Source organism: Erigeron canadensis, chromosome 8 (assembly GCF_010389155.1).
Source record: "Erigeron canadensis isolate Cc75 chromosome 8, C_canadensis_v1, whole genome shotgun sequence".
In the NCBI taxonomy this organism is placed as follows: Eukaryota; Viridiplantae; Streptophyta; class Magnoliopsida; order Asterales; family Asteraceae; genus Erigeron; species Erigeron canadensis.
This window is the reverse complement of record NC_057768.1, coordinates 3,728,998-3,740,285: the sequence shown is the minus strand read 5'-3', so window position 1 is coordinate 3,740,285 and position 11,288 is coordinate 3,728,998. Positions and strand designations below refer to the sequence as shown.

General features: G+C 31.6%; 1 long non-coding RNA gene across 1 annotated transcript; it reads left to right on the top strand.

Annotated features, from left to right (window-relative positions):
- LOC122580679 lies at nucleotides 1-7,631 on the top strand. The gene is made up of 3 exons (XR_006320837.1): nucleotides 1-239; nucleotides 2,088-2,198; nucleotides 7,303-7,631. It is a non-coding gene; the product is annotated as an uncharacterized LOC122580679 (long non-coding RNA).
- The last annotated feature ends 3,657 nt before the right edge of the window (nucleotides 7,632-11,288 follow it).

Here is an 11,288-nt window from a genome sequence, read left to right as displayed (position 1 = left end):
CCCTCCATACTTTCAAATCTCAAACCCTAAATCTCCTAAATCTATATCTAAAACTAATAATTAAAATACATCTTTTCTGTGTGTATATATCCGGTATTAAAGAATGATATACTGTTCAAAAAAAAAAAGAAAAAATAATGGTATGATAAAGGACGTGGTTGTTGATTCGCACCCAGATTCATTCAAGGAGAAACAGATTTTTCACGCACAGCTAGCTTTGGTTCAATGCTTCCTTTCATGTACGTTTTTCCATTACTACTAGTCGTTTTGATTATAAATCAATTTTCTTTTTGATCTGCTATATATTCTTTATTTGATTTGTTGTTTCTATATGTATGACTGGAATTTTATATATATATATATATTTGATGATGCCCTGCGCAGTCTAGTCCTTCAGGAATTAAATATTGGGGCTTGCATTACCAGTCGTTTTTTTATTTTAATTTTAGGATAAAAGTCTGATATGCTATTCTTGATTTAATTTGCTATTTTTGTTAATGGAATTCAAATATATATATATATATATACATATACATATCGATGATGCACGCTTAGTACTATGGTAATGGATTGATAAGAGCCGATATGAATAGTAGTGAGACTAGTGCTAAATGTGTAGGGGTAGTCTAATCTCTTTTTGGAGTCGTTTGATTACTTCGACAGCACGTACAAGTAAGCTTTTTAGTGTAGTGGTATGGACGGAATGTCTCTTGCAGCTCTAAAGTCACAAGTCACAACCCTGTCCATTGTAGTAAGCGTTGTCAAGTTTGGTCTTTGTTTAAGTTTGTTCTACGGTACATGGTTACTGGTTTGTTAGTATAATCAACAGCAGAGAAGGTGTTAGGGTCGAAAGCAAGTCAGATCCTTGTATAGAAAGATTTCTGACTGGACTCGTGACACCTAGCTGTTGTGACATTTAAGTTGAGAAGGATACAGCTTCTGTCAGTTCATTCTACTTGTTTGATAACGCCGTTGCAATGTACATTGATGGATAATCAATGACATTATCATGGTTTTGTACCAATGTATATGGTGTTGGGTTAAATTTGATTTCGGGTCAAAAAATCAAAGCGACGTTTATAATTAGAATGAGTCTAGCGTTTATCTATGTATGTCTTAAGATGTTTAGCAAGTGGTGAACATGGAATTATGTCTTAATAGTTAGAAAATGGAAGAGTGGCAGAGTGAGGCAGTTTGCTTTTGCTATTATAAATAGCATAGTAGTAGTAGCATGTCTTGTACCCTTTTTTTAAAAGTAAGAAAGTACTTTTCCATACTATTTTCTCTGCAATTACATATTCATATAAATACATATAGTTTGTTAGTGTATATATTTGGGCCTGATCCTTAATATGGATTTCCTGATAGAGGGTTGATTTGTCTTAGGAAATGGCATTCTGACATGCCAATTGAGTGATAATGTCGTTCTTTGAAGATAGATAATAAGACATTTCTTAACTTCTCTTTTGGCAGGGGTGTATACTTGTGATCTTAAATTGTATTTCTAGTTTGCTTTACGCGACCATTTCTTTTATGGAAAACTGCATAAAAAGGTAAACTTGTCAGTTTATATGCCATTTTTTTAGCTGGGGTGTAATGCTATGCTATTTAACAAAGGGAACATGGTTCTGATTTCTAAGAAAGGTTTATTGTTGTAAAGTAGAGAGATTGATCCATCATTCTTTTCCGTACACCTACTGCTGCTGTGATATTGGGGCTGAATCTTCTGTAACAAATTTGTTGCGTCTATATTAGATATGGCATATGTGGCATATGGCATATATACCCTGAAATTCTACATCGAACAACACCTAATGTTACATTTATCATTTAAGGCACTGTATAGATAACTTACTTGTCTTCTACGAAATTCTGTTTCATTGATCATGCAGTTTCGTTTATGATCTGTTTTTCGTTATCTTGAAGGTTTCTTGATAGATGGATGTTTCATAGAGTATACATCCATATATCATCTATGTTGCCTTTTTAATTGATTGACGTTGCTTTGAAATTTAAAAGATTATGTTTTATTTTGATTCCACAAGTATCTAACTACTGAATGAAATGTCTTTGTATTATCATTGTAGATTCCTCATTTGAGGGCGACTAAATACAGAGGGACTAGGCTATCAAGGAACAGGAGGACTGTAATCGTGCCTATGGAGGTGTGTGCTATCTGCCGGTGCTGTGCGAAAGAGGTTTGTGCAATATTCTCTTCTGGTCATGTTAAAATCATAGAGGTTGCGAAATGAGTAGTATATTGATGTTGAGATATATTTTGTAAATGTATATATTCTGAACTAGAAAAGTGGGAATACAATTAAGTCAAAATAAGCTCTTTTATGCCTTTAAAAATATCCAACTCCCCACCATACCCATTTATAAATAATAATCCAAAATGGGTACCCTCAAATCCACCATACCCATTTATAAATTATAATGTTGGTAACGGTATAGAAATAGAAAAGGGTAATGCTAGACGTGGGCTCAGGAACCGAACCGGTGGAACCGGAACCGGAACCGAACCGGGACCGGTTCTTGTTGACCAAATAGGAATCGGTGTTGACCAGAACCGGAACCGGTGGAATCGGTTCTAGGACTTGAAAACCCGAACCAATGGAACCGATATATAGGTTCCGAACCAATTCGGTTCCAAACCGGTTCCTGAAAGCGGTTCCAAATTAACAACCCTTTTTTTTCCAGAAATTAACGGCCGTTAGAGGTCTTTTATACATCGTAAATCGATTTTGGGCCACTTGATTGTTAATATACCGAGCCTTAAGACCTTAAATACCTTTATAATAATAATATCTAGTGAATTAACACAAAAAACTCCAAGCTAGTTCACAAAAAACACTTCAAATTTTTTTAAAAACTCACTAGTAATTCACTATGATTCATTTAACGACACTTGTTTTCATCGTAATTCAATTTTGTGACACTTGATTGTTAATACACCGAGCCATTAGACCTAAAATACCTTCATAATGATAATATGTAGTGAATTAACACAAAGAACTTCAAGTTACTTCACAAAAAACAATTGAAATAATTAAAAAGTCATTAATAATTCACTATAATTCATTCTTTTTTCGTCGAAAATGCATACTTTTATTATAGACCATTTTAATGTTCAACCAAATAACAAGTCTTCAAACAAATACAAATTCTTAAACAAATTCAAAGTCTTCATTCATCATTGTCTTCAAATTTGTCTTCAAATTGTCTTCGTTTGTCTTCATTTGTCTTGATTGGTCTTCTTGAAACAAATACAAAGTCTAGAAACAAAGTCTTGAAACAAATACATAGTAGTGAAACAAATACATAGTCTTCAAATGGTCTTCATCTTCAATCTTCACAAGTTGGATTGGTTGAGCTTGAGCTTCATCAAGTGCAATCTCTTCATCGGAAAGTGATAAGGATGTGCCTTCTTCAACTTCTTCATGGTGAATATGTTCTTCAAGGTCCAAAGTATCTTCAAGGCTTGATATGTATTGTTTACGAGCCATGGCGTCCAAGTGGTCTTTATAGCAAATACACATCTCCAATGATGCCGGTGTAAGTTTTGGACAAAACTCTTCCACATTGTGAAAATGCGGATTCACTAACAACTGTTGAAGCTTGAGCGCTTAGTAAATCACGTGCCATGATAGATAAAATGGGAAATTGATCTTCCTTTTCCTTCCGCCAATTCAATATATCCACATTCATTAAAGCATCAACTCCAAGGCTAGCAAAAAAGTTTGTTCCGATATACCTATCATACTCAGTGTTCTTGTTGGAAGTCGAAGCTTCATTTCTTTGACGTTTGGTGGTTGTTTCGATAACATAATTGTATAGGTTTATCTTTGAATCCTTGCTTTTTTTGGTAGAAACAAAGAGAGGAGGAGTAGTAGAAGAACTTGAGCCATATATAGCTTCATAAACCCTATACAATCTTTCAAAATTCACATTAAACTCACTTTTTCCTTTCATGGAAAAGTTTATATCTTTTTCATAACACTCCAAACTATCATTTATTTTTTCAATAAGTGCCTCAACGCCGTTAACATTTAAAGTGGGGTTCATTGCGGCGGCACAAGCAAAAATTGGTGGCATTTTCATAAAATATTTTTTCAACTTTTCTCTGATGGCTTTCACCATGTCTTCATATACACCATCATCCATACACTCCAATTCTACCAATTTTTTTTGTATTATTACTTGCAATATCAGATGATATTGAAAAAAATCTTTTGCTCAATTTTATAGTATGCAAACACATCCCTTAACTTATAGTATAGATTTTGACCGGTATGAGGTTCCTCAAAATTTTCAAAAGCAATTGTGCGTTTCATCATTTGCCAAGTACTAGGATATATCCAATGCGCCGTAACACATATGTAAGAACCGGGCAAATCATGAGGAGCACTCCAAACATCGGTTGTCAAATTTAAACTACCTTTTAAATTTTCAAAATCCGTTATAAGTAGTTTTTTAACCAATTTCCAATTTTTCATACATGTTCGTTTTAATGTTGAGCGAGTTAGAGTAGTGTACCTTGGTTGTATTAACGTTTGAAATGTGGAAGTGACTTCCGGATCGTCCCAATGGTTGAATGGTCAAGCTTTTTTGATCGTCAAGTTGGAAAGTCCTTCACGAACCGCCTCCGTCGAATAATGAAAAATAGTGCCATCATTTCCTAATGTTTGTTGACCTTCTGATGCGGTACCCGCTTCATTTGCTTTTTTCACCGGACAATAACGTTTAACATGTTTATCCAAAGTCGAGTTTGCACCTTTAAAGAGAGTGTGACAATAATTACACCGAGTCTTAATTTCACCATTCGACAACTTAACCAATTGAAAGTGTTCAAATACGGGAGCCGTTCTTTTATGATCCATTATTATTTCTACCACCGTTGCCGCCTCACTTGTTGAACCAATAACGGTAGATTGCGTTTGTGAAGCGGAATTAGACTCCATTTTTGTGAAAGATTTGATATATATTATATACATTAATATATACTGTATATAATATATATATATATAGGGTGAGGAAGGGTTGGAGGTCCAGCAAATCGCTGGTTAAAATTGTCTCCAACACGATTTTGAATAGGATTAATGATATTGAACTCATTTTTTTTGTCTATATTTATAAATAAAATCATATATGATTTTGTATATGTTTTCCCCTATGCATACGTAAAATCATTCTTATGGATAATTCAAAAATGATTTTTTATAAGTATGAATAAAATCAAAAATCATTTTGTATGTATAATTCACACTATGTTTAAAATCATACATGATTTCAAACGGTTATATTTTTATGCAACTTATTTTGGTTTTGACTCGATGTAATATACAAAATCATAAATGAGTTTCTAAAGTTTTTCTCTAATGTTTTTGTAAAATCATTTTTGATTTTGCATAGGTTTCCTAAATGATGCATAAAATCATTTTTGATTTCGTATTCTTTTTTTATGCAAATTATTTTTGATTTATCTGAATTTGCAACACAAAATCATTTATAATTTTCAAACTCTATAAGTAATATTAATCATAATTTTCAATAGCTTATTTACTAAATAACTATATAGTAGTTCTATTATACAAACTGTTTACAAAACATACACCATTCAGAGTTTCCACAAGTCAACAACAATTGAAAAAAGTTTCCATGAACTTCCAATTAAAGATACAAGTCTGAATTTCTATTTAGAAACATTATGTTTTTGCATTGCAACAAAAACCTTTGCCATCTTTTTCCAATCTCCTTTTCTTCCATATTCTTCAACCCTTTCAATATTACTCGAAGCAAGATTGTTAGCTTGATGTATCTGAATCATCTTGTTATACCTTATCCTCAGATTGAAAATTTCTTGAGATTGACCTTCAGAATCTTTTGGAATTGAACAATCCCAATTCTGTGGCTTTTGACCATCAAAACATTCCATGTGACGCATCAGAAAGACGCCACAATCAACAAAATTTTTCTTTGTATTCCATTTTAATTTCATTGGCTTTAATTTAAGAGAAGTAATCTTCTTGGCCATTGGATGTTTCTTGTCATTCAAATACCTACAAAATTGGTTATGCTACGCATAACAGAATTTTTAAAATAAGAAAAATCTTGTGGAGCAAAATATATAAATATAAAAAAACATGAAAAATAATTAATACTTACAACAACATTTATAACATTGCTATATTTCGCTTCGAAATTGTCGCCAACATGCATGTTGTCCAGCACAAGTAATTCCAGTTTCTTCCTTAGGTCATATACGAAACAGTAAAAGTACTGTGAACGACACATGGGGAAGAAAACCTGTTTACAAGTGAAAATAAAAAGCAATACAAATATCAAGAACCATACAAAGTCAAATGCAGTTCATATCAATAACCTATACAAAATCAAATATGATTTTGTACATAAAATCACAAAAACCTATACAAAATCATATATGATTTTACGCATAAATTTAGAGAAACAACTGGATTCCATATCAACAATTCTATACAAAATCATATATGATTTTATATATATATTGTCAAAAAGTTTTACAAATTCATATTTGATTTTCTACAAATTCATATGAAAAATCAAATTTTATTTTACCTAGAGATTGTCCAAAAATACTATACAAATTCATCTATGATTTTATGCATAAATTTGGAAAACCAAATTATTTAGATATCAAGAAACCTATACAGAATCAAAATTGATTTTGTACATACCAGATCAAATTGTTGAAAATTACTCAAATCTTCATTCTTTCCAAAGAACGTACGCACATTGATATCAAACAACTCATAAAGTTGTTCCTCTGTCTTTGTCTTTTTTTCACTAAAAAATTCCTCAGACTGGTTGTTCAAAGAATATGTCAATACTATTGATAAAAACTGAATGAACAAGCAAATAGAAATTTTATAAAACTACGAAAAAAACTTACAAGTATTGAAGTGTTGAGAAAAATATTTCTAACTTCCACTTGTCCCCTTGATTGTTCTTGGAAGTTCAAGAGACCCGACCAACAGTCAATAACGGAAACATCCACATATGATCCTGGTTTTAAAGTGTGCATATTAAGACGATAGGCATTCGACTCTCCAAAGTACTTGTTTGACGTGAAAATCATTTCCCTAATATCAAAAAAGATAAAGTGAAAATCAACAATTAAGGACTGCAATATTTTTATTGTAATATATAAAACTATAAGTAAAATAACAAAAGATGAAACTTACACTTCATCTGCTTCATCATTACAAAACATTTCAACTGCATATACAACCTCTGATCTCTTTAGCTTATCTCTAGCAGGGGTGAGAGTAAACACAAATGGAGAAAGCAAAGCAGTAGATGGTTTTGAAGTACGTTTTTCAAAAACTGCCTGCATAACAACTGGGCATCCAGTAAAGTGTTGAAGTACATTTTTGAAGTACGTTTCATTCTCATTATCAACCACCCGTTCAGCATTCTCAGTTTGGGCGTCCAGTAAAGTGTTGGAGCTATTCAATGCCAATAACAACTCAGCATCCACATTTTCAACATCTTTTGACTCTTGTAAATTTAAGTTTTCAACAACAATAGGATTCATTGCTAGAGTCTCTTTTAAATTTACATTCTCAACATCAACCAACTCAACTCTATCATTAACACCAACCTTTGTCAATTCTGATTCATTATCTTTGATTCCTTCTTCCACAAAATCTGCAGTAGTCTTTGACACTTCTAAATTCAGGTTTTCAACAGCCATTTCTTCATTATTACCACCATCTCTCAAAACTAATTCATCTTCAACCTCATTGTTATCATTACTATTATGAAGGTCACGCCAATTACCACCTTCTTCATCTCTACCCTCTTCAGCACTTTCATAATCATTATTTGGAAGATTTATCGAATCAACAACAGAAACAATCAAGTTAGTTGGATCCACCTTTTTTTTTTAATAAACCATCAACAACTCTTTCATCCAGTGAAAAAAGTTCGGCCATCTTCTTTCGACTCTCTAAGAATAAATCATCATTGCCGAACTGTTTTGATATATCATTAAAAGTCTCCATTAACACATCCTTCATCTCACTTATAACACTAAAATGGTTATCAATCAACTCCAGATAACCCTAAATCATGACATATCACATGTTAGATAAATTATTGTGTTTCACACAAAATCAAATATGATTCTACATAGGAAAACATAAATTCAAAATTTTATAGATAATACAAAATCATATATGATTTAACAAAGAATAATAAATTACCTTCTTCTCATTCATTTCTAACAACTTGTCATCTCCTTCTTTGTTGATTTTGGTAATTTGCAAAAAAGGCTGCACAACTGGAAACGTCCCAAACGATCCTTTCTTCATTTCCTCAATACCTCTTGCTTCAATGAGAGCATTTGTCCAATTCTTGAAAATTGGTTTTTTTCCACTGATGGGTTGAGAATCAGCTTTCGTAAAATCAAGATACAACAACTACAAAAGAAATACAAAAAGGAATTTCTTATAATTCACATAAACATTAATACACAAAACTTATTAAAAATCAAATTTGATTTTAAGCTTACAGTGTGAAAAACATATAGAAAATCAAAAATGATTTTCTATCTTAAATTTATAAAAAACAAATGAGTTCTTTATAAAGAAACATATTCAAAATCAAAAATGATTTTTACACATACATTTTGAAAACAATTATGAAAAATCAGGTATTATTTTTTATGGCACATTTAAACAATCAACTTTAGTAAGTATGAATAAAAATGCACTTACATATATGAAAGTTTAGGTCCATCGTATGGTTTTGAGTACGGATTTTGTTCATTCCAATGGATTTTACTACAGCCCAAACTTTTCAACAACTCACCACACCAATCGATTTTTTCAACCTTTGTTTCCCTGTTTATATAACGCAGAACACTCCGATCAAGACGACCACTGCTGTCACATTTTATCATTGTGTTGTAAAACACCATCAAGAAGTTCATTTTGAACATGTGGTCAGCTTCTTGATAACTCATGTAATCAGCAATAGTAGAAGCTCTAACTTCTTTTTCTTTTATGCCTTCGTCTGAAAATTGCTTAAACCATTCTTTTTCAAATTCTTCTGAATAGTCATTTGAATCCAAAGTAGTACCTTCAGAAGTGGAAATCCCAAGGACGCGATATACGACATCTCTGTCACATATAATATCTCCTTTAGCTGTCCTGATCACCATCTCTATTTCTTTGAAAGATTTCACAATGTAATAACTGAGTTTTGGGTTGAATTTGGTTATTGAGAAGCCAAACAAACCTCCAAATCCCATCTCGCAAACCATTTTTTTCTGAGATAAACTCAGTGATGACATCATTTTTGCAAGAGGTTTTGGTGATGTCCTCATTCTAATCGACTATAGATTAGAACCAAGACAATTTGAAATTGGATTTGCTATTTTTAATTGTTTTTTATTATCATTTTTCTTCTTCTTCCCTTTAGTTACACTTTGCTTCTTGGAAGTTTTTTGATCATCACTTTTATTCTTCTTCTCGTTACTAACTCTTTGCTTCTTGGCAACTTTAACTGGCAATTGAACAATCTCACTTGAATTTCCTTTTTTACTTGATTTAAGTTTCGCCAATGTGAGATTTAGATAATCTACAACATATAAAAATCCGAATAAGATATTTTAGATTATACATAGTCAAATGTGACTGACATATAAATAACTATGCAAAACAGATACCTCTAACATCTATATACATAATCAAATATGATTCTATGCATAATGACACAGGTAACTAGAAACTAAAAACAAAATTATATATGATTTTAAAAAATAAAGTTAAAAACTCAAATCTATATACCAAATCATATATGATTTTAAACATCGAGTTACAAAAACAGACACCTCTAAAATCTATATATATAATTAAATATAATACTAGGCATAAGGACACAGGTAACTAAAACCTCAATAGAAAAGCATATGGATTGTATAAACAAAGTTACAAAACTCAAATCTATAACCAAATCATATATGTTTTTACACATACAGTTACAAAAACCTAGATCTCTAAAATCTATATACACAATCAAATATTATTCTAGGCATAAGGACACAGCTAACTACAGACTCATTACAAATTGATATTTGATTGTAGAATCAAAGGTAAAAAACTCAAATCTATATACAATATCATATATGATTTTACACATAGATTTAAAAAAACATATATCATTAAAACCTCTATACATAATCAAATATGATTTAGTGGACATAGTTAATTTCATAATCAGTGGATTGTAAGCATAGAATTAAAAATTAAAAAATAAAAAAAAACCTAAAAAAATAAACTAAAACCCTAAAAAAATCATATAAAATGAAAAAAATATAAAAAAATGAATAAATAAAGATAAAATATACCTGAATCTGAAATTAAGTTTTCAGAATCATCAATTACATTTTTCCTTTTCATATTTAACGATTTAGACTTCTCAGCCATGATTTTTTAAGATGATAAATATAATATTTTAAGGAAGTGACGGAGATAGTGGAGTAAGTATACGACGGACGGAAATAATGGAGGAAGCGTACGACAGTAGGATACAGAGATCAAAATGTAATGGATTTGTATGGGCGGTACAACGGTAACAGACAATGGCGGAGAGAAACAGATATCAAAATGAATCGCCGGTTTTAGTGTGTGTTTGTATGCGTTTGTGTGTACGTGTGCGAAAATGAAGGATTTTGGGGGGAAAAGAAGTATATAATGGATTCAGTGAAAAATACAATACTACCCCTACGTTTTATATATTTTCTTGAGAACGTATGTGTAAAATCATATATGATTCACAACAGTTTTATAAATTAAATCATATATGATACCTTATGGGTTTTTAAACATTACGTTTAAAATCATTTTTGATTTTAAATAGGTTTATTTGTATGAAACTCATTTTTCCTCCAACATGATTCCTATTCATCAATCCTCACCACTTCCTGAATTCAATTCACCAATTCCACCAACCATGGAACCATCACAATCTCAACCCATCGTATCACAAATTTCTTCATATTCATCACTTCCATTATCACCGACACCAACCTATTTTCAAAATCGAAGAAAGTCAATTCCTGTTAATATTCGTAAATTCAAGAGATCAAGATTTGAATATGATCCTCTTCAGACCACTGAACAAGAAGATGCACATGACTCCAGTGACAATGAGTCTGATGATGAAAATGCAAATAAATTTGCTGACGATGTCATGGATATTCCGGAGAGACAAGGTGGAAATGAGGGAGGAGTTGAAAA